Genomic DNA, 24,660 nt, shown 5'->3' on the forward strand with positions numbered 1-24,660 from the left:
GGACCCCCCTCTGTTCTTCAGGGTGAGCCCTCTCCGTGCCCTTTCGACGTCACCGAGAGCCCGAGAGGACAGCTTCTCGCCGCGACGCCTGCTTAATCTGTCTGGCTGGACTCGCCGCCCGGTTCTCACCATGGTTATTGCATTTCGCGCCGAGTGGCTTGGGTTTACTGGGTTATTGGCTCATTTTTCATTTTGCATCTGTAGTAACCAGACTTGGAAATGAAGAGCAGTGCAGCACCTAAGCCTAACGATGGAGGACTGAGCCTGGACGTCTGGAAATCTGGAAAGGGCTTTTCACGGGCAGAGGCGCAGGGGAGGGAGGGCAGCTTCCGACTAGGCTGACCTGGGGTCCAGCCCAGCGTGGCCTCGTGGTCCGGGGCAGCGTGGCCGCGGCTGTGGCTTTCCTGGCTGCAAAGTGGGAGAGTAAGACCCACCTTGAGAGTTTCACGGCGCATAGTAGGTATTCAATAAGTGCAGTTACAATGACTGCTGTTAAGATGTTATAACGTTATTTTATAAGTCATAAAATAATGGAACTGTTTTATTTGGGGGCTCTCTTAGAAAACATAAATACGAGAATGAACCATGACACAGCTGACCTGAGAATAGCTTCCTCTGCGATATTCAATTATCCTTCCCTCGCTCCCTCTCTCTCCTCCTGCAATTGGATTATTTCAGTGCCCTCGCGATGCACTTGTGCCAACATGTCGGAGGAGTTAACTGCAGCTCTTCTTGGTGGTGAGGGTGGTCTCAAGACCTCCTAAAAAATCCTTTCATCCTTGAGATTCACAGGCAGCAGAGTGATGGAGAAAGAGTGCTAGTCTGTGGATGTGCGTCATGCTGTCCATTTTATGGACAAGAAGAAATAAATAACGAGGCCAAGGTCACAATTCAGCGGCCGGGCTGGGATTCAGATTCAGGTGTCTGATCACAGAGTGTTTTCCGTTTCGGTATCCAGTCCTCATTCAACAAATATTTACCTCCCTCGGGGCTCTAGCGCTTGGGAGATGCGGCGGGGAAGCTGTCATGCCCCACGGAGGCTGAGGCAGGAAACAAACACAGATCAAATCACAGAACAGAATGACTGAAAAGCTGCTGAGGGCTTTGCGGCCGGGCCTCAAGGGGATGCCTCAGTGGCCAGGGTTGGGGGGTGTCTTCTGCCGGTGGGTGGTCTCAAGGAGGTGACCTAGAGATGGGATGGAGCCTGCAGGCTCTGGACAGAGGGGGCAGCGAAGGGCAGGGGGCTGGGGATGGCAAGCAGAGTCCTGCTGCTGTAAGGTCTCACCGCAGGCCTGTGAAGTGGATTTTGCCCTGGGCTTGAGCTGCCCACGGGGACTGGGTGCAGGGCCAGACAGTGTGTGGCTCCCGAGACGGGCCGTCCAGCCCCGTCCTTCCGTGGCCAGGCCCCGGGGTCTTGGGCATCCGGATCTGATAAAACCCACTCCTTGGAGACAATGGCAAGCCCACCTCAAGAAAAGCCAGGCGCTCTGCAAATTACTCTCCTTCCATCCGTGTGGGGTTATTATGAGAAGGAAGGGATCACGGGCATTTTTCCGTAACACCTGCCTGCGTTTCAAGGGGTCACTAACCCATTAGGGCATTTATGAATCTGAAGATTTGCAGATTCCTTGGCAGGCATGTTTCTTGCCAGTCAAGCGACACTATAAACATTGGGCGGCTCCCAGCCTGGTCTGGGCAGACCTGGGCACCCATGGCAGCGTGGTCTCCCTGAGCCCTGGGATCCCACCAGGCAGTGCCATTGGGCTTGCTGAGCCTCGCCTGGCTAAGTGCCCCCTGCAGTCCTTGGGCACTGGAGTTCCACGTGTCAGTGTTGCACCACCCTCTGGGCGTGGCTGCTTCCACGTGGCAGGAGGCACATGGCCTCTCTTTATCCTTTCCCCTGGTGGCCAAAAGCCCAGGGGGCTGTCCAGGGAGTGGGACCCAGTGGGGAAAGCCCAGGACCCACCGTCGTGGCAGCCACATGTGGCTGGCGCTTCTTCCATGGCTGCTGGGCCAGGCAGCCTTCTCTCCGGGCAGGGAGACTCACACTGTGGGCCTGGCTGCCTGCGGGGTGGGCACAGCACAGAGAGCCAGAGCCCCGGGCTCCCTCTCCCCGGCCCCCGGGTGGAATTAGGATGGGAAGCCTGGGAGGAATCCAGAGAAGCCAGGAGAGCGAGCATGGCTGAGGAGGTGGAGCAGAGTGCCCCCAGAGTCGGGGGCAGGTGGGGCTCTGCCTTGACCCCTGTGGGCTTCCCACTGTGCAGGTCCCTGTGGCTCCCAGGGCAGGCGCTCCCCGGCAGGTGCAGCCAGTGTGCCTGAGAGCTCGCCCTTCTCTCTTCCCAATGCACCCCCCATAAATTACCTTGCGTTCAGCATAGCCCTTCCAGCAGCCCCGGGACGCGGGCCTCTCCACCGCACCTCGTGGGGCAGCCAACCTGAGCCCGCCCTGCCTGCCGTGTCTGGCCTCCGCTGGGCGCCGCCGGCCGGGCTCCAAGCTCCCAGGGCTGGACAGGGCGTGGCGGGGGTGGGGGGCACCCAGCAGCTCACTCTTCACAGGCTGAAGGGTGACAGGAGGCCCTGTGTCTGGGGTCTGGCCCCAGCGAGCATTCCATGTGTCATGATTGTCAATATAAATTTAAGAAATTTTTTTTTTATCGAGGTGAAATTCACATATCATAAAATTAACCATTTCCAAGGGGACAATCCAGTGACATTTAGCCCATTCACACTGTTGTGCAACCACCGCCTCTCTGTCTAGTTCCAAAGCGTTGTCGTTAACCCAAAAGGAAAGCCCTCCCCCTCCCCCAGCCCTTGGCAACCACCAATCTGCTTTCAGTCTCTGAGGATTTACTTACGCTGACACTTCATATAAAAGGAATTGTACCATATGTGACCTTTCATGTCTGCCTTCTTTCACTTAGGATGATGTTTTTGAGGTTGATCCACATTGTTTTCCCGAATTTCCTTCTTTTTGATAATGTGTCTGAAGCACCAGCTTCTGGCCGGCATTCCACATACTTTATTTCCTTTTATCTTCACACTGACCCTAAGAGGTAGGTGCCATGTGATTCCCATTTGAAAGACAAGGAAACTGAGGCTCCCGGAGGTCAGGTGACATGCTGCCCAGTGGTGCAGCTGGGACTTTGGGCTCTCCTGTCCCTTGGACCCAGCCTCTGAATCCTGCACATCCCTGGAGCCCCAGTCCCACCTCCGCCTCTTCCCAGAAGCCTTCGGAAAGGCTGCCTGGGTGCAGAGCCCGGTTACAGTTTAATCTGCCGAGGGCTAGTGCTCCTTGAGGTCAGTGAACTTGTGTCCTTGGCCTTTGTGGGCCCCTCTGGACCATGCACACAGTAGGCGCTTTATAAATTACCAGGTAGTGATTCTTAGCGGGTTCCCCAGGTTTGGACTGATCCTGGGACGTGGCCGTGGCCTGGATAGACTTCAAATCCTCAGTAGTCGCCGAGGGGTCCTGACGCCTGCTGGGGTGTTCCTTCCGTGAACTGTGGGCCAGTCACTTTCTCAAACCTCTTTTTGACTTAAAGAAAACCACGTGTCTGGAAAATAGGATGCTGCCAGGAGAGTCCAAATCTCTTACCTCTCTTCTAGAAAAATAGATCATTATTTTCCATCCCTTTTCTTTCCACCCATAGCGGAGCAGATGTTAACTTTCCAATAAACGGGGCAAAAAATAGATGAGAGACATTTAGCAAACTATCGCTGTGCAGGCCAGAGTTATCACTCTGATTTCAACTGGGACTATAAAATTTTATGAGCTATTAAATTGTCCTAAAGCTCCTTTAACACACAAACTCGAGTGTCTGAGATTACCCATTAATAAAAAGTGGGTTACATCAGGAGAACTTTTACTACTAACACTCAATTGTGTTCAATCAATAAAACTTTTAACTAGCCACGTTGCTTTGGGCAGATTACACGGGTCCTGCTGGGGACGGGCCAGCCAGTGGTCCTGGACACGTCCTTGAGCGTGGCCTTGGCTGGACAGCAGGGTTCTCAGCCAGGGCCTGTCACCTCTGAGCCTTCCTGAAGGTTCTGCTTGCTGCCTGGGCTTCTGTGATCACAAGGTGGATTGAGCTGGGAGGTGGGGCTCAGAGGCCAGCATGTCACGGGGGTGCCCACCGAGAACTCGGCAGGGAGCCCAACAGCCAGGCTGGGTGGGAGGCTGTGCCTCTGGGTGTCTCACCTGGGAGAACAGGGGGCCCCTCGGGAGTGGAGCTGCCTCCTCTGGGGTCGACCCCCGCAGCCAGAGGACTGTGGGAAAGCAGCCATCGCTACTCAGATGGTGCTCCTGAATCCCAGCAGGACCCTAAACTCCAAAGGGGGCATGGAGGCCGAGGGAGGCACTGGTCACCGTCGGTCTATCTGACCTTCAATCCTCCCACAGGGCTGTTTGCCTGTGTCTGTTCTGCGACCAGACCAGACGCAGCGGGGGGCTGAGCGGCCCTGGGCTGGGCCGGTCAGAGGGGGTCTGAGGCCTGAGGGGCTGCCCGGCTGGACAGAGAGGGAGATGGGCAGGGCGAAGCTCGGGTAGAGGAAGATGGATGCTGAAGGGAGTAAACCTGAGGCTCTGGGCTGTTGTTCTGACTGTGGCCCTTCACCCCCTTGGTCTTCCCACCTGTAGAATGGGGTGAGAGCACCTGCTTCACGGTGGGTCCAGCGGACGAGATGGCCTCATACCTACTGTACTTTAAAGTGCTCAGTACATGGTGGCTTGACCGAAAAAGAAATTAGATTCTGCAGAAAAAAGGGAGAGATTTGGTGAGTGACAGTGGAAAGGACTGGGTTGCTTAGCCTCCTGCTGGGAGAACAGGGGCAGGGGCTGCTCGATGGTCGCCTGGGCACCTGTGCACGACAGGGACTGTGAGGCCAGGGCGCGTGGCCTTCAGGAGTCCTGGCAAGCTGGGGCAGGGACGGCATGTCCCGTGGCCGGAGGGCATGTGTTGGGGCAGGTTTAAGACCCATCCTGCTGCGGGCGGCATCTGCTCCCCCAGGGCCGTGTGATGGGAGGGCGGTGGGTGGGGAGTGGGGGCAGAGGAGGGTGTGGCCAGGCCCCATGGCCTTGTCGGACAGGTGTCGGCTTGGGTCTTCCCTGCTTCCTGGGGGCAAAGGGGGACACCTTGGGACGGTCCTGGGATGAGAATGGTCGTCCCTGAGCCACTGCAGCCCCCGAGGCCTCGTTCCTGTCCCTCACCTCCTGACCACAGACCACGGGGTGTGGGGGCCCAGGGACACCCGCCTTCCCTCCCTGCTCGGCAATCACTGTCCCCAAACCCCAGGCGCTCAGGGCCACCGGGAGGGCCTGCCTGGCGGCTGTCTGCAGGGCCAACCCTGGAATCCTAACCCATTGCAACAGTCCAGTTGGGCAATTCCCGCGGGGCGAGCTCTGCCCGGAGCTTTGTTTCCCATCCAGCATCTGGATCCGTGCAGGCGCGTCTCCCTATCACTGTTTATGTGGCCGCCTCTAATCTCCCCTGGATGCCTCTGGAGCCCGCGTCTGTCTCCGGCTGGGTTCCCTGCAATGCTCTGGCCCCGAGGTCAGGGAGCCCTTCCTCCCAGGCCTGCAGCCCAGCCACCGTGGTGCCTCCCGGCTGGGAGAGGGCCTGGGTCAGAGGCTTCCCGGGGCGGCCCAGGCAGACGGGGCTGCGTCAGTTTGGGTCTTAGGGGGTGTCCCGGGGGTGGGGTCAGCGTGCAGACCTGGGCAGGAAGGCAGGCCTGCTGTGGGGGAGAGTGTGCTTTGCCAGATGCCAATTAGCCTGGAATTCAGAGGCCTGTGGCCTCCCCGCCTGCCTGGTGATAGGGCCTCAGATCCACTACCCACTACACCCCTTCCGTGGGACCCCTTTCTGAATCTTGAAGTCCCACGACTTCAAGATGCTTCTGGGGGTCAGAGGGCTCTCAGCCTCCCACTCTCATCTGGGTTGGGAAAGAGAGGGGGTCTGGATTGCAGGCCGGACCCCTGGGATCCTGACCTAACCCCGTCACCGACTTGAGAAGGAGGCGGTCAAGCCACTGTCCCACTGTGGGCCTTGAGAAGGGAGGGGACAAGGGGAGCACCCCCCCAAGTTGAAATCCCAGGCCTTTCTCCGATCTAAACCTCCAGGCCTTTGGCTAAAGTTTGGACTTGTAGGAGCACCAGGTAAATAGTGATGTGTTTCCAGGACAAAGAGTCTCCTTTTCAGCTCTTTCCAATCTAGTATGAATCAGCTTTCCAGACCCGCTTGGATGAAGAGCTGGGAGGGACCGGCACCAGGCAGCGGCTGCTGTGATGAGGGGAGTGGGGCAGATTGGGAGGTGCCTCCTTGTGAAATTGGACCTTCTGGGGGTCCCTGGGAGGAAGGTCCAGGAGGAAGAGGAGTTGGGAACCTCAATCTGGGGAGCGAAGTTGGGAAAGAGAGGCTGGCACTTGGAGCGGAAGCTTGTGAATGATGAGCCCTTTCATTCTGGGGAAATGGGGAGCCAAGAGGGGTTGTTTAGGGCGGGAGCGGTAGGCTAGCACTCACATTTCGGGAAGCTGACGCTGGCAGGGAGTGTGTGATGGCCGCAGGTAGGAGAGATGGAGGCGGGGCCCTGAGCTTTTCAGCTTCCACTGAACCCGGTGAGAAATGCCCAGCAGTGTGAGCGAGGGTAGGGGACTTGGCCTCTCGCTGCCCTTTAGCGGAGGTGGCTGTTTGACTGGGTAGCTTTGCCACATACAGCCACCCCCAAACCCTCTGTGTTCTCTTGGGGGCGGAGAAGACATCTGGCTGCCGCAGGGCTTCCGGAAGCTGCTCTGGGAACACCAGCTCTGTGAGAGGTTGATGGGGTCCCTGGGGAAAGGGCTCCAGGCTGAGGAGGTCTCAGGAGCCCAGGTTCAGGTCAACTCCGCCTTCACTCAGAACCTCCTATAGGGCCCACAGCCCCTGTGCTGGGCAGGCCTTTTTCCTCAAACGTGCAGGACCCTGGGACCCCATGTGGCAGGGCCCTGCCAGGCGCCCCTGGGCAACGCTGATGATGCCCTTCTTGAACTCCTGGGGGTGGAGGCGGTGGGCACACCGGGCATCAGCAGGAAGGGAAGGCCTGGACCTGCTGGGGTGGTGGGCGCTCACGTCCCTCCCTCGGCAGGAGGGGACACCAGAAAGAGAACTAGAGCTCACTGAGGTTACTGGGGGTGCCGGGAGCCCTGTATGCACTTACGTCTGCTCGTCCTCGCAGCGCCCCTGGCAGGTCAGGGCAGCGAGCACGCCCACCTTACAGAGCGCGACACTGAGGCTGGGAGAGGCATGCGTGGTCCCTTGTCCAAGGCATCAGTCAGTCTCCTGACCCTCCGCACTGCCCCAACTCCGTCTCCAGACAGACGGCCCCGTCCTCAAAGAGCCGCCCGGTGTCTGGGGCGGGTAGGACGGATGGGCACCCGACTTCTGCCCATCCCCACGCACCCCCCCACTTCCCACCGGGGACTGTCATCTCTTCTTGGGCTTCCGTGGCCTGGGTGCTGCTCCATCTCTGGGGTGCCACTGGGTCCCCAGAGTGCCATCCTGTGCCCCTCTCTCCTCCCCTTCCATGCTCAGCTCCCCGTTTCCCTCTCTTCCCTCAGCAGCCCCCCAGGGTCTTTTATTACAGCAGTTTCCTTAGGGGTCCCTGCGCCCTGCAGCGTTCGTTTAAATAGGCCCCAGCTGGAGGCCGCCACGTGTCCACCACAGCAAGCTCTCTGTGCCTGGCGAGGCAAGGGCTTCGCTGGGCATTTCAAGGGGTGCAGGATTGGGAGTCCTGTGTTCTGGGTGCCAGTCCTACGGGGCCCCTCAGTGCTCTGCTGACCTGTCTGAGCCTGGGGCACCCTTTCCCTGCCCTCCAGAGGGAGGTGAGGACAATGGGGGCAGGAGAAGGGTCTCTAGGTCCAGTGTGACTCCGGGGGCGCAGCCATCCAGAGGGAGCCTTCTGAGGCAGGAGTGGGGTTCCACCGACATCCGAGCCCAGCACAGAGCCTGGGGCTCCCTCCCCGTTGGCAGAGTGACTGACCGCGCTGGGGTGTCCCTGCTGCTGTGACGTCCCCTGCCCTGGACCCCAAGGAGGAGGACCCTGTTCCATCTGGACTCCTTCTCCTTTCACGGATATGGGAAGGGAGGCCTGAGAGGAATGGAGGGGACCCCGTGCACCCTCCCCCCTGCAACCCCCTCTACACCATTCCCCTGTACCCTCCCCACTGCCCCCTCTCACCCCTGCACACGTCCCCTGCACACGGGCAGGGTGGGGAGGCTTTGCCCTGCCTCCCAGCCACCACCTCTGTGGGTGCCCCTCTCCCACCCCAGGACGGGATGGACATTGCATGCTCCCAAGAGCACCCACTTTCTTTCCGGCCTCACAACCCCCCCCGCCTCTCGGAGCTTGGGGGCCCCTGTTCCCGCCTTCCTTCCTTCCCAAGCTGGAGGGTAAGAGACCAGCCCGTGACGCAGCCATTCAGTCCTTGGGAACAGGAGCAGACCATCGGCTCAGGGGCCCCATTCCTCTGTCCATCTACTGACTGCGTGGCTTGGACGTGTTAGGTGCCGAGCTCCCTGGTTATGGGGACGAGAGTCAGTGCACGCTGGCCCCATGCAGGGGCGGCCCCCTGCCCAGCGTCTGTGGCCTTCAGGGCAGCAACAGTACGAGCTGTGCGGACTCGGCCGGGAGACCCAGCCTGGCCCCCGGGGGAGCGCACAGCCTGGGAGCAAGGCCGCGGCCCAGGGATTGGTCCCCATGAGGCTGTCTTGGCAGCGCGGTCCTGTCACCGCTCCCACCCTGTGCTTCACCCCTTCCCTCTCTGGCTGGGACAATACTTTGTGCCTTTGTCACTTTCCTGACATGGGGGAGGGCACACCAGGCGATAGCAGACCTCTCGGGGCCGGGACCAAAGCTGGACCTACAGGAGGGAGTTCTGAACGTGTGGCCCGAGGGGCGCTGAGGACTGGGGGCAGCTCGGGGCCTGTTACCCCCCCCTCCACCCCCCCCGTGCCCTTTGCTACCTTAGCTTTCCTGGGCGGGGCGGCTGGAACAGAAACTGCGGTGTCTCCCTCTCTCTTGGGCACGTTAGAAAGTGGCTTCATTTGGCCTGTGGTTTCTGAGTGGTTTGGCTCACAGGTACCGGAGGCTCAGCCTGCCAGGGAGTCCCCCACCAGCAGAGGGTGGACGGGCTGGCAGCACTGGCATTGGCTGGCCCTGCGCCCCTGCGGCCCCTCCCGGCTGCCCATTTCCCAAATGGGCCTCCTGGCCGGGATGCGTCCTGCTGCAGCCAGGCTGGATGATGCTCCTTGGCCTCCCGGGGCCACCCCACGGGTTCGGGTAGGAATGCAGGATTCTGGTTGTTCCTGGCAATGCCGCTGAGATCGGAGAGGCAGCCAGTGATGAGCCCTGAGCCTCGGGAGGTGCTCGAAACCCTCGGAGAGGATCAGGCGGTGGGGGGAGGCCCTCTCTGGGTGCCAGCCCGGCCTGGGGGCACCAGCCTCTCAGGCAGGGAGGGGCGTAACTGTGGGGGCCAGGCAAACAGGACATCGTGACCTTAGAGGAACATTCCCTCTGTGGGTTTCAGTTTTCTCCTGCCTCACAGGGTTTATTCGTTCACTAAACAGGCATTAATTGAGCACCTACTGTGTGCGGGTGCTCTTCTAGCTGGCCCTCCTGGTCTGTCCCCCCCAAGCCCCGTCCTCTGGCCTCACACGTTAACTGCTCCAGAAGGCTTCGCTCTCCTCCCCGAGGCCCCGCCACGGTCCCAAGGCCACTGTGTGTCTCTCCTGCAGTGCAGTGTGGCGCCTCCGGTGGCCCAAGCCCTGGTTTGTGCCTGTCCCAGGGCTACCCGGGCCTGACTGGTGTGTTGACCCTCCGGGGCCCAGCCCTAAGTCGGGCTGACTGCCAGGTCTCGAGGCTCCTGAGTGATGGGAAGGGAGGGTGGGCTCTGTGGTGGGGTGGGGGGAGGTGATTCCTCCCCAGGGTGAGGCTGAGGGCCCCAAGGCAGTCAGAGAATGGGGTCCCACCTGGCTGCGATCCTCCCGCCCACGGTGCAGAGGTGGGACTAGGGGTGGGGGTGCCGTGTTTCTCTGCTGAAGGCACCTTACCCCCAGCACGGGCTCTCATCCGATCTGCACAACCGTCCTGGGAGGGAGGTGGTGTTCTGCCCATTTTACTGAGGAGGAAACTGAGCCCCAGGTCGACGGAGCCGGGAGCGGCTGAGCTGGGCTAGATCCTGGTCTTTGCCAGGAAGGTCGGGCACCTCCCCCAGCACCCAAGGGAGGCCCCATGGGAGCTCCTATACCCTCGGCACCATCATTACTGCGTAAAACCCTCCTGGATGAGCCGAGAGACCAGCGCGTGAGCGGGTCCAGGCCCCAGAGCGCGCTTTCCCGCCAGGCTCGCCTCTCGCCCACATCTCACTTTCAGACGCCAGGTCTCCCTTAATTAACTCCCTGGGGAGCGGGGTTCCGTGCTTCCTTCCAAGGGTGGCGTTAACCTGGGTCTCCTCCAGCTGGGTTCCTAGGGAAGGGGTGGGGTGAGCCGGGGAGCTGCCGTGTACCGCAGGCGAGCCACACACCCAGACACGGGGACACGCCCACGGGCACGAAAACACCCACGGGCGTTTGTGTTCACTCCCAGAGGTGTGTATCGACACGCACCCTCCCGGCTACGCATACGTGCGGCCCCCATATCTGCACACGCAGGCCGTGGCCAGGAGCACAGGCACACACGGTGACCCGTCACCACACAGGCGCTCCCGGGGCCGGGCGGTGGGCAGCCCAGATGCCCTCCTCCCGCCCACGATCCCCAACCCCCAGCAGCTGGCCCTTCTTTTGCAATTCTTGCATTTATTTCACAGTCCTTTATATCGGCAGAGGCTTTCAAAACACTCTAGGCTTGTTTACTGAGCTGTGCAGGAACACTTTGTCCCCTTTCCAACTCAGCCTTCCAGAAAGATCAGGAACGTGCCCGTCTCTGGCGGGGCCAGCTGTGTGCTCTGCCAGGAGTGGCCCCCCTCTTCTTAAAGGGCCAGCTCATCTTCCCCACCGGGTGGGATGGTGTGCGCTTGGACCTGGGCCCGCTGACAGCCTCTCGTCCCCCAGGGGCTGCTGGCCCCCGACACTGGGTCCCTGGTGAAACGGAGCGTTGAAACGTTGAGATTGGGAGCCAGCACGGGGGCGACTTGAAGGCTCCCCCAACCCCGCTGACTTTGCAGACCTTGATCGTACTGCTGAAGGAACAGGCCCCAATCTTATGATTACCTTGTAACTGAGATTTGGGAGGGACCCCTGCCTGGGTACCCCGACTCAGCTGTTCCCTGAAACAGGGCTGGAGTAATAGGGACAGAGAGACTTTCTTTCCTGGTCCCCTCTGGAGGCCGATGTCTGCCTCTTCCCCCAGTGACTGTCAGCCCCCACTGGCAGGGGCCAGGCACCCTCACTGTCCCCAAGAGCCACTCTACAGACAGCTGCAGAGGAGGTGCTGGAACCCAAGGGGGCAGCTGCTTAAACGTGGGTGCTGGGGGTCCTAGTTTGAAAGAGCAGCAGAGCTGTCCTGTGGAGGGTGGGTGGGCCCCCTGGGGACAAGTTCCCCATTGCCCATCCTCCCCCACTTGGCTGTTGGTAATTTAAAGACTGACCTTTGTCTTGGTTCTTTCACATGGCCTCTCCCTGGAGACCCTTCCCCTGCCCACTGCCCCCTCCAGCACCTCCAGGTTCTAGCCTTGACAATGACCGCCCTTTTATACCCAGTATCCCAGACCTGCTTCCGCAGGACCCACGGCCTCCCGAGCTCGTGCATGGCCCATTTGGACATCAGCCTTGCAGGTGGATATGGCTCCATGCGGCTTGAGACAAATGAAGTTTGAGTCCACCTCATTCCTCTAAGGTCTGAGGAGGTTCGCCAGGGACACACACACATCAAGGAAGAGAGACGGGAGAGGGGAAAGCAAAGCCAACCCTGGAGGGCAGGGTAGGGTGGGGAAGCAAAAGCAGAGTGACCGTGTGGTTGGCCCTGAATGCAATGCTGAGCTTCCTGGCAGCCAGGGCAAAAAGGGAGCTATGACAGAAGAGACGGTGTTTGTGATCAACAAGAGAGAAGTTTTTTATGATGTTGTTTATTGAAGGGTCCTTCCGTCCAGGCCAGGACTGGCAGGTGCTCTGGGGAAGATGCAGCCCACATTCCTTCGGAGGTTGTTGCCAAAAGCAGCCATGAGAGGTGCCTGCCCAGGGTTCAATTTGAGTATTTGCATTTCAGCAAGGGAGGAGCCTGGGAGCCCAGCCTCAGCCCAGGGAATGAGAGCAGTGGTGGAGCTCCAGGCTGAGTGAGGGTTGGGAGGGGATGCTTTTGAGGCAGAGGCTCTTGGGGGCCCTGAATCTGCAGAGCCTGGGTGTGAGGGGCCCTGGACAGGCAGAAGGTCACAGCGGTCATGTAGTTCTGGTCCACCTGGGGGCTACTGCAGGGACCGCTGGACCACCTACAAGATGTCAGTTCTCCGCGGCCACAGGCAGGCCGGCTTCTGGCCCCAACCTGGAAGCTAGTTTACTGTGAGGCCTCAGACAACTCCTGCCCCGTCTTGGCCCCTGGGTCCCTCAGACCAGGTCCACTCTAAATCGTGACTGGTGAAACGGCACTGCCTGCCCAGATGGCCTCCCTCCACCCCTCGCTCACCACTTCCTCCTTTCCGTGGGCCTCACACCCCACGCAGGTGGGAGGGGACGAGGTTCTTCCAGGGTTGCTTAGGCGAGGGGGGACCAGGCCCGGTGCGGCGTGTCCTTGCCTCCTTAGCCCACACTGTGACGCCAGGGACACAAGGCCCAGACACTGGTCAGGGCCTCCGCCCCCTGGGCCTCCACTCCCGACCCAGGCTCGAGGGTCCTACGTGCTCCACTTGCCTGCCTGTATCCTCACTGTGCTTTCCTCTTGTCTCTCGAGCCCATTCGCTCTGTAAAAATTGCCCTGTGGCTTCACATTTGGAAAGGAAACAGCCGCGGCGTGTGCCGGGCTGGTGTGGGATGGTCCCCAGACACTCCCACCCCCTCCCTTTCCCCGAAGGTCTGGGAGAGACTCTGGGCTGGGCGGAGCCCCTAGTTCCCCAGCTGTAGCTGGGCCTGATCCGTGGGCACCAAAGACCCTGGGACAGAGGCAAAGGGTCTGCTCTGCTTTCTCACTGACGGGCCCCCGCTGTCCAGGTCCCCCACCCCCCAGAGTGCCTGGTGTGCCTCTGGCCCGTCCTGGGAGCAGGGGGCTGCCCTGCCCAGCTCCAGGGGCCCTGATCAGTGTCGGTACTTGAAGGCAGGACATCTGTGCAAGGAGCTGAGGAAACAAAAGCTTCCTGTGTCTGTGGGGAGCTGCCACCTGAACCCTCCGGCCGCTCGTCAGGCTGGCGTGGGCAGGGGGTGTGGCACCAGAGTAGCATCAACACAGGGGGGCCTCGGGGCCTCGGGTCAGACAGGCCTGTGCGGGCCAAGAGGCTGCCCCCCTGGGCCTTGGTTTCCTCGCTGGAGGGAGCAGTGCCTTGCCCAGCGGCGTCCAGGGTGGCGGCAGTCACTCAGAGGGGGGCGCGCGGGAAGACACCAGCAGCGCCCTTGTTGGTGAAGTAGAGGACACGGAAAAGCACCGCTGACCCCAGAGGGCAAGTTCCCATCCTCCTGCCTGGGTGCCCGTGTTTGGGGCTCCAGGGCCGGCCTCGGGGGAACAGAGGTGTTGCAACAGGCCTTCGTGGCCAGAGGCAGGCCCTAAGGGGCAGTGCTGTGCGCCGTCCAGGCCACTGCACTCGGGGCTCCCTCCTGATGCTGCTCGGCGTCCCCTCTCCCAGCCAGGTGGCGCGGGCCTTTTGCCCCCTGAGCCGGCTGGGCGCTTTTCCCCGACACGTTTCCAGGGCGGGGCACCAGCAGGGATGTCCAGCTTCGGACCAGGCAAATGGATTCCTTTGGGGCCTGAAGAAAAATGGAAAAGCAGGGCCCCTCCTGACCCTTCGCCGCCCCACAGGCTTCTCAAGGAGGGGTCGGTCTCTGCACCAGGGGACTCCGTTATGGGACCCTGGTTATGGGAGAGGAACTCTGTACCCTCTGGCCCGGAGACCCCGGTGACCCCAAAAGTAAGCATCAAGGAGGAGGGATCCTCGGAAGCACTGACCCCTAGGCCTCCTTGTCTCTGCCTGGAAGGATGCGTCAGCTCCTAGCGGTCACTTGCCTCTGGCTGTCCCTTCCTGTCCTTCCCACTCTGCAGCCGGACGGATCTTTCTAGAATGCAGATCTGACTGTGTCCCTCAGGGCCTCCACATCTTCCCCTCGCCCTCTGGAGGAGGTGCGGGGGCCCCCGGGACCCCACCTGGGCTGCCTCCCCCTCCCCCCAGGCCTGCTGCCCACACCTCTGCACTCGGTGTAACCCCTGTCGGCAGCATCCCTGCCTTTGTCTGCTCAGCGCACTGCGTGCTCCCCTCCACCTCCGCGTCCAGCTCACCTGTCACCTCCCCGGAGCTCCTGTCCCCGACAGAGGCCCTGGCCCCGTGCCCGCAGCCACTTCTCGCCCTGGAGGGCGCCCAGGCCACGCTTTCACTCTCCTCTCCCCTTTTACTCCCCTTGCTGTGGCTCCCGGGGCCCAGGTGTCCGGGTGCCAGGCCGGCCGTCTGGTGCTTAGGCTTCCCCACTGCAGCCTCGTCCCCGCAGAGGGCAGAGGCAGTGGTCAGGGGGCGTCAGGCCCGAGGTCCCGGGGGACTTGGGGCTCAAGGCGGCCTGGAGAACCCCTGCAGCGTGGACACGTCCGCCTGCCTGTACCTCTTCGGGCAAAGGCCACCCCACGCCATGCCCAGACCTGCCCCAGGCCAGGCGCCCGGCTCACCGGGACTGGCGAAGCCCCTCCCACTTTCCACCTGAACGTGTTCTGGTTTCTGCTTGTCATGTAACAGAGGGGCCCCCCACTCGCCGGGAGGGCTGCGACGTTTGGGGCCCCGCTTCGGTTTGAATCCCACCTTCCCACTCTGCACGGTGGGACCTGGTACAGGCACCTCCCCACTCTGAACCTCAGTTTTCCTCTCTGCAGCGTGGGGGCAGTCACTGGGGGAGGGGTGCCACCCCATGGGGTCTGTGCAGGTTGGGCTGGGGCTCACCGCAGGCTCCCAGGTTGCTCGTGGCTTTGATGGACCTCTGCTGCAGGCGGAGCAGTGGGGACAGCCACAGTCACAGCCACAGCCCCTCGCTTGCCCATGTGCTGTCGTGGACCTTTCTGTGCTGGTGTGCTTTTTTTTTTTTTTTTTTGCAGTACGCGGGCCTCTCACTGTAGTGGCCTCTCCCGTTGCGGAGCACAGGCTCCAGACACGCAGGCTCAGCGGCCATGGCTCACGGGCCCAGCCGCTCTGCGGCATGTGGGATCTTCCCGGACTGGGGCATGGACCCGCGTCCCCTGCATTGGCAGGTGGACACTCAACCACCTGGTGTGCTTTTGAAGTCTATGTGGGGTTAAACACAGGGTATTTGTGGGTGAGCCGGATGACCCTCCAGCTGGGGGTGCACTTCTCCTCGGTGGGCAGAGGCTGGGAGTGGGGGGCCTTGGGAGCTCCCCAAGTCGTGGGTGAGCCGACCCAACAAGCCAGGCTCCGAGGGAGCAGCTGTGCTTAATTAGACCACAAACGGTGAGGAAGTCCAGTCAAGGATCAAGGGAAAACTTCATTCCTAATGAGGCTGACAGCGTGGGTTTGATTTCCCTGCCCCATTCAGTTCAGACACAGTTAAGTAGGCACCTACTGTGTGCCAGGCTTGAACGGGCTCTGCATTGCCGAAGCGCACGGTTCCATAGGGACGGCCCCAAGACGGGGGCCCAGGAGGCCAACGAGTGCAGCAGGAAGGGAAAAGGGACTCTGCAGGGAAGCCACAACTGCCCCCCGGGGGACCAAGGTCAGCGAGTCCTGGTGACAGCACGCGCCCCTGGTAGGACAGGGTGAGAAGGGCACCTCACCTCTGGGGTCTTCCTCCCAATCCCGACCCCCACCCCAGTCTCACCATGAGGATCTCATCAGACAAAGCCCAACTAAGGGACATTCTACGAAAACCTGACAGGCCCTCCTCAAAACCGCTAAATTCACCAAAAACAAGGAAAGTCTGAGAAGCTGTCCCAGCCCAGAGGAGCCCAAGGGGATGTGATGACTGAGTGCCATGTGGGGTCCTGGATGGGGTCCTGGGACAGAAAAGGACATTAGGGGGAAAACTAAGGAAATCTGAATAAAGAGTGTACTTCAGTTATTCATATCGGTTGATTACTTGTAGCCAACGCCCCACACAGAGGTAAGATGTTAATAATTAGGAAAACGGGGTGGGGGGAGATGGGAACTCTGCACAACGGTCTCCATTTTGCTGCAAATCTTAAGCTGTCTTAAAAAAAATAAAGTTTACTAACAAAAAGGATGATCCAGAGCCAGGAACACAGAGGAGGGGGCGAGATACTGCAGACCCATCATAAAACAGCTCGAGGCCCCGAGAGATTCTGCAGTGAAGGCCCAGTTTCACTTCGCCTGACCCATGAGTCCCACCCGCCTTTGCCTGTGGAATGCCTTCCTCTTGAGGAACCCCCACCAGCACTCTGACAGCCGGTTCTCTGAGCCGAGTTCCCTGAGGAGCCCTGGACAGGGCACTGGAGCGTCGTGATCAGCGGGCCCCCTCCCCAGTCCCAGCCCTTCCGGGTGAGCAGAAGGATGAGAGGCCACCGCAGGGGTCAACCCTGCCCTGCCACACCCTCTCTTCCGTACTCCTGGGCTCAACGGGGGAGGGCGGGGTCTGGAGGGAGTGGATTGGACTTGAATTGGAATCTTGGGGGAGACCTTGGCAAGTGCCTGGCTCACTGTTTAGCATTTTACCTGCATTCACACATTGAATTCTCATGCCCTAGTCACGCCAGTGTGACTGTCCCCACCTTACAGGTATGCAAATGCGCGGCAGTGGTGGCAGGGCTGGGAGTCCCAGCCAGGTCTCTCCAACTCAGAAGCCCTGGCTCTTACCCAGCTCTCCACGCCTCTCTTGGCACAGACCGATGGCTGCAGAAACAGCATCTTTCCAGGTGCAGTGAAAAACCCGGTGGCCACATGCCCGTGTGTTAACTGGGTCTTCTCCAAATCCTGGGGCTGGTGGAGCAGTGACACTGTGTAATTCACACACCATGACCTGCTCAAACTTAGTTATTTATGTTTTTACAGTGAGCGTGTATTTCTTTTATCATCAGAAAAAGTAGTTCCGCTGGTGGAAGGTTGCTTGAGTCAGCCCAGGGCAGTGGGGAGGGAGAGAGCCCATTTTCCATTCCCTCCCTGCAAGAGGGCTTCAGAAGTCCGCCCCCTGGAATTTCTGTTCTTTACAGGAAGATTGAAACCCAACAAGAGCATCTTTGTCCCTCCAGGCTGGCTGCCTGAGCAGGCTCTCTGGGGCACGGGGCAGGAGGGGGTGTGATTCCCACACACCCATCCAAGAGGGATAAAGAGGGATAAAGCAACCTTGCCTGAAGGCGTCAGCTCCCCTCCATCTGCACGCTGCCCTTAACTGTCCTGAGTGCTTTCACATTTCATGTCTCCAGGCCATTTGATGCCCCAGTGGCCCTCGGAGGTCAGCATTAGTGACCTGCCCCGCCTTAGGGGCCGAGGAAGCCAGGACAAGGCAAGAAAGCACCCAGGCTTGGGGGGTGGGGGTGGGCGGCGGGGCGGGAAGCCTGGGTTCTAATCTCTGTCCTGCCATAAACTTGCTGGGTGATGCTGGGTGAGAATATTCAACATTGAAGGGAACTTAGCAGTGGATTTAGCAGTGAGTGACCTAGTTATCAGCTGCCAGGGACCAGGCAGGACGCCAGGGCCCATGTCAGGTGGCTCAACAGACAGAGTTTAGTATGGGGAACTAATCCCAAAGGTGCAGGAAGGGGAAAACCCAGACAGGAGGGTGGGACAACTCAGAGATTAGCACCCATAGGGGCTGAGGGTGTTCCTGGGATCCCCTATGACCCCCTGTGGAAGAAGGGGCTGCCTGGCAGGAGCTGAACCACAGAAGTGGGTGCTGTGACGCACGCCCAAATCCCCACGTCAGACAGGGGTATCCGTTCTCCAAGCTGTTGGCCATGTTGCCTGCTGATGTTTTGCAGCTAAGCGCTTCTCCAGAATTGCCTCGCCCAAAGGGGGCTGCTTCACCCAAGTTTAAGTCTGCATCCGAGCCTGGTGGGCATGGGAGCTCAAAGTCCCAGCCCCTTGCCTTGACGGGGGAGAACTCTAAAGGGCTGTCCCAGCTCCAGAGCTTCCCATGAGGTCACTTGAGGCCTTTGTTGCAGCCTTCCGTCTGCCCAGTCCCATATCCCTCACTCTCTCACAGGCTCTCTCCCCAGGAAGCCACCTGCCTGCAAATTTCCACCTTGGAGTCAGTTTCCTGGAGAAACTCACTGAAGGCCATTGGTACAGGGAGAGGCACTAGGGAGAAAATTTTAAAATGGGATTTTGGAGCTGGGCAGTGGGTGATGGGTGAAATAGGGACAGACCCTGGCATGTGATAGTGGTGTGACCCTTAAAACTTCATCCAGTGGGGGGACTGGGTTGGGACACTGCACTGGTGGGTGGAATATCTCAAGTGTTTGAGATCTGGGGGAGAAGTAGTAATTATAAGGACTATGGAATTGGGTGGTATCACTGGCTGTTGTCAGTGGATGGGAGAAACACTGTGAGAGCCTGAGGGTGATTATTCATCAATTTAAGATTAAGTGTGGGGTGACGTCGGCAAAAGTTGTGGAGTAAGGAACTCTAAATTCTGCCCCTCTATAAAACAATTTAAAAATGGGCAAAAACTATTAGCATCTACTGCACCCACCCCACCCCACCCCAAACTCTGGAAATTAACCAAAGGCTTGCAGTAACCCAGGGAAGATTTACTTAAGAGAAATGGCTGATTCTCAGTAAGATCAGTTAATTCGATAGTCCCCCTCTCCCTGCTCTTTAGCTCAGCAGTAGCTGTGAAAATCTCAGCCCATGTTCCCAATACTGGTAAATGCAGAACAGACCTCATTCACAAAGAATCATGATTAAATATTTGTTCTGATTGGTCTTGTGTTCTCTGGAAGACCAGCTCAAAGGTTTGTTTGTGTTTCACCTAACTCAGAATTGGCCTGGAGCTCAAGATGTGTACAGGAGCATTTGTTGAAAACATTAACTGACTGTTGCTGGAGGTGATAGAAAACAGTTGGGGGAAACAATAACTAATCACAAAGTTTGGGAGGAAAGGCTGGGAATGAGATGTCAGGGTTTTGGAAAGCTTGGACATATTCCTAGGAGTCTAAAGGGCTAAGTGCACATCCTCCGAAAAGACTCAGAAGGTCCTCGGCTCTCACCTCCTGCTGACACTGCCTAGGCAGAGGCAGGAAGTGAAGGCTAAGGCAGAGTTACAAACTGCCTAGCTTGGCATTGAAGGCTTGGGTCCAAACACACACAGAGCCCCTTGGCACTGGAGGATGTTTTTGTTGTTCCAGGCCTTTAAGGAAATTTCTGTCCAATCAGTACCTGACCATAAGCTAACAAAACAGAGATTTTAGGGTCCACACAAGACAAATAATACAGACTTTACAGAATTAGTTCAGAAAAGTTACTTTAAAAAAATCCCAACAACTACAATAAGTAACAGCAACAACAAATCTTGGGAAGGGGAGAGAATCTTGTTTCCAGAGTTGCCACATTATAATATTCAAAGTGGCCAGTTTTCAATAAAAAATTACAAGGTGTGCAAAGAAACAAGAAAGTATGGCTCATACACAGGAAAAAAAGGAAATCAGTATAATCTGTCCCTGAGGAAGTCCAGACATTGGACTTTTTAGACAAAGACTCTATATCGGCAACGTAAATATGTTTGATGAGGTAAAGGAAACTGTGTCTAAAGAACTAAAGGACAGTGTCTCATCAAACTGAGAATATCAATAAAGAGATATAAAATACAACAAAGAAACAAAGAGAAAATTTGGAATTGAAAAGCTCAATAACTGAAATGAAAACATCACTAGAGTAGATTAGAGGCAGCGGAAAGAATCAGCCCACTTGAAGATGAGTCAACTGAGATTTTCCAGTCTGAGAAAGAGAAAGAAAAAGGAGTGAAGACAAATGAACAGAACCTCAGATACCTGTGGGACACCATCCAGCATACCAAAACGTGCATAATGGGAGTTCCAGAAGGAGAGAAGAGAAAGAAAGAGGAAAGCGTCCTAAATGTGGTAAGAAACATTATGTTTTTCACATCCAAGAAGCTCAAAGAACTCAAAGAGTTTCATACCCAGATACATCATATTCCAACTGTCAAGAGCTAAAGACAAAGAGAGAATCTTGAAAGCAGCAAGAGAGAAGTGACACATCATGTACAAGCAATCCTCGATAAGATTAACAGATGATGTATTTTTAGCTTGTAACTCCTTTTAAAAATATCTGACTTAAAAGATAACAGCATGAAGTAATAATTATAAGTCTAGGCTGATGGGCACACAATGTATAAAGATGTAGTTTGGATGACAATAGTAGCATAAAGGTAGGGGATGGAGTTAAGAAGAGCAAAGTTTTTGTATACTATTGAAAATAAATTGTTATTCATCTGAACTAGCTTGTTATAAACTAAGATGTTAATTGTAATCCCTAGGGCAATGACAAGAAAATAACTCAAAAAATATAGTAAAAGAAATTACAGTGGAATTAAAATAGTACACTAGAAAATATCTATTGAACACAAAAGTAGGCAGAGATGGAGGAACTGAGGAACAGAAAAGAGGTATAGAAACCAAATCACACAATGACAGAAGTAATTTCTTTCTTATAAGTAATTATATTAAATGTAAATAGATTTAAACTCTTCAGTTAAAAGGCAGAGATTAGCAAGTCAGATAAAATGACATGATCCAGTGATGTGCTATCTATGACGGACTCACTTTAGAACCAGACACGAATAGGTTGAAAGCAAAAGGATGGAGAAATATATTCCATGCAAACTGTATTCAAAAGAGAGGTGGAGTGGTTACACTAGTATCAGACAAAATAGACATTAGTACAAAAACTGCTTTTAGAGACAAAAAAGGAGATAAAATGGTAGAAGGGTCAGTCCATGAAGAAGATTTGACAATTGTGGATATATATGCACCTGACAACAGAGCTCCAAATACATGGAGCAAAAAAAAAAAAATGACAGAATTGAGAGAAGTAGAGAATTCAACTATAATAGTTGGAAATGTCAGTACTCCACTTTCAATAATGGATCTAACAATTAGAAACTCAGCAAGGAACTTAAAAACCTCAACAAGACTATCTACCAAGGGAGCTTAACAGATATCTATAGAACACTCCATCCAGAAACAGCAAAATATACATTCTTCCCAAGTGCACATGGAACATTCTCCAGGACAGACCATATATTATGGTATAAATAAGTCTCAGTACATTTAAAAAGATTGAAATCCTAAAAAATATGTGCTCTGACTGCAATGGAATGAAATTAGAAATTAATAGCAGAAGGAAATTTGGAAAGTCAAATATGGGGGCATTAAACAACACATTCTTAAATAACCCATGGATCAAAGAAAAACAAGGAAATTAGAAAATGCTTTGAAGAGAATGAAAACCAAAACACAACAAAGCAAAACAGTAAGAGATATAATTAAAGCGGTGCTCAGAGGGAAATCTACAGCAGTAAATGTCTACCTTAAAAAGGATCTCAAATCAATAACCTCACCTTCCACCTGAAGAAACTAGAAAAAGGAGAACAAACTTTACAACAAAGGTCTGGCAGTGGACGGTCTGGTCGTGATTGTAGCACATATTGTACCCCAGCAACCGCGGACTGGTAGAGGGATGGAGCAGCCTTACGAAGACACAGCTGACTCTGGCTTGGAGATGTTACCTGTGAAGATGAGGTGCATCTTCTAGGATGTATGATGCTGTGCCCCCAGTGGGCAGAGTCCTGGGTCTGGGAGCCGAAGATTTCAGTAGGAGGGGTCCCACACACCATCACTCCCAGTAACCTACTTGAGAAATTTGTATTCTCCATCCCCACAATCCCAGGCTCTGTGGTCCACAAGTGCTACCTCCCAGCAGGGAACACTTCCACCAGGTGACACCATAAGAATCTCATTAAACATGAGCTCATGCCTGCCACCCTGTCACTTCAGGCTCCTTTTTGCTAAGAGACCATCCTGGCAGGGGTAATTGACCAGGAGCATCAAGAGGAAATGGGGCTGCTTTTATACTCTAGGGGAGGGACAATACATTTAGCACCTGGGTGGTCCACTGGAGGCATCTCTTGGCATTTCTCTGCCTAATTCTGAGAGTCAGTAGATAAACCTGCAGCCACAGCCTGAGGAAGGCGTAGCAACCAGGGCCTCAGGACACTTGGGGATGTTCTGAGGGGCTGGACCAGCAGGGGAGCTAGCCTGGGGTATAAGAATCTAGAGGATGAAGAGGTGACCTCACCATCCAGCCTTGAGACCAGACAGGGGCCTAGAGGGAAAAAAATGATAGACTATATTCCTTTAAAAGGAAGCATTCTGTTCATTGAAAGACAAAATCGGGAGATGAAAAGGCAAGCCCCAAAGCTGGAGAGTGTGTTTGCCATATATTCATCCAACAGAAGACCCACATCCAGGACCCAGAAAGAACTCCTACAAATCAGTAAGAAAAAGACAATCAGTAGAAAAATGGGCAGAATTCTTAAACAGGCCCCATCTAAAATAAGATTTCCAAGTAGCCACTAGGCACATGAAAAGTTCCCCAAGCTCATGATTCATGCGGGAAATGCACATAAAACTCAAGTCAGGCACCACTACACACCTACCAGCATGTCTAAAACTCAAGACACTGACAATAGCTCTTGCTGGCGAGGTTGTGGTGTGTGTGGCGTGATTCAACCACCCTGGAAAACCATTCGGTATCATCCACAAGCGGGGTACACCTGTAGCCTAGACCCCAGCCATTCCCCCACTGAGTGTGTGAACTGGCTGGAAGAGATGTACAAGAGGAGTCCTGTTTGTCTGTTTGAACAAGAAGCTGGCAACTGCCCAAACGTCCACTGTCAGTAGCATGGATAAACTAACCAGGTGGGTCCACGTCACACATACAGCCCTGACGGTAACAAACCACACACTACAAGCCACAACGTGGGTGCCTCCCGGATGGCGTGCTGAGCCCAAGGACGCAGATGGAAAAGATCACATTCTGTCTGATTCCCCTTTTGTGGATTTCAAAACAAGCAAACCTAACCTGTGACTTTGGAAGTCAGGACCATGGTTACCGGACGTGGGGGCTTGGGGGCTGGTGGTGCCACGTTGATCTGCTTTGTGAGGACCCGCGGAGGTGTGCACTTTGGGGGTGCACTGCTCTGTGCGGTAAGGGGTGGTCAGGATAACCCAGGTGCGCTTGTACGCTCAGACACTCAGCTCTCTCCGGCCCCTGGATTGCCCGCCGCTCTGTAATCACTCCAAGCGGTCCTGGACCTGGCCGGTCTGGCTGGGCCTAGTGCGTGCTTTCTGGTTTCTGGTCGTGGGTTTCCTGGCCTCAGAGTCTTGTGATGAGCGACCCTGGGGGTCGCAGCTGCTCACCCCCTGTTCTGGGTAAGAGCATCTTCCCCGCTGTAATGGGCTGAACTGTGTCTCCCTAATTCCATGTGCTGAAGCCTTGAGCAACGCCCTATGTGACTGTATTTGGAGATACAGCCTTTACGGAGGTAATTAAAGTTAGATGAGTTTGTAAGGGTGAGGCCCTGATATGATGAAACTAGTGTCCCTCAAAGAAGAGGAAGACACCCAAGCTCTCTCTCTGTCCCCACAGACAAGAGGCCACGTGAGGAAGTGGACGGAAGGCAGCCACCTGCGAGCCAACAAGCGCGCTCTCCCCAGAACCCAGCCCCAACGGACCACACCTTGATCCTGGAGCTCTAGCCTCCCAAACTGAGAAAATATATTTCTGTTGTTTAAGCCGTCCCGTCCGCAGTAGTTTGTTATGGCTGCCCGAGCAGACTAAGACACCACCACCCCGGGGTTTCCCTGCCTGGGGGTGCTGGGTGGACACCCTCTGCTCCCACTTTGGCGTGGTGTAGGCACCCCCACTCCACAGAGCAGAGGGCAGCGGGTACAAGACTGGCCTCTGAGACCAAAGGTGCTGGATCTGAAGCTCAGCTCCTCCACTTGCTGGCCTCACTATTCAGCTTCCTGGAGCCTCAGTCTTCCCTGCTGCCAAATGGGTCAACAGCACCCCAGCCCCCCGGCGCCTTCTGGGGAGCGCCGAACGCATGGGAAACACTCAGTAAGGGCCGGAGGCCATCTGCCTCCTATGGACGCAGCAGTCCAAGCCCTCCGGAGAGGCCCGGAGGAGGGGCAGGCATTGGTCTGGGAGATCAACCCTCATCACAAGGTCTAAGCTGCGATCAACTTCTGCACTGGAATGGGGGGAAGGCAGTCATGAAATTTGCCCATTTTGGGGGAGAGAGCAAAACTGTCCTGAGGAGAGCTACCAAGGAGCAGGGCAGACCCTTCCTGTCTCTCCATGTTTCTGAAAGAGGGCGTTTATGGCATTGTTGCTTTTAAACAAGGGTGAGCAATTAAAGCACGATGAAGACTCCATCTCCCTGGGGCAAGGGCGGGGCTCTCCACCCTGGCAGGACCCCGGGCTCCCAGCTCAGTGGGCACCATCTGCACCCCTTCCTGATCTGG

Source organism: Mesoplodon bidens, assembly GCF_964165515.1.
Source record: "Mesoplodon bidens genome assembly, contig: HAP1_SCAFFOLD_224, whole genome shotgun sequence".
Taxonomy (NCBI): domain Eukaryota; kingdom Metazoa; phylum Chordata; class Mammalia; order Artiodactyla; family Ziphiidae; genus Mesoplodon; species Mesoplodon bidens.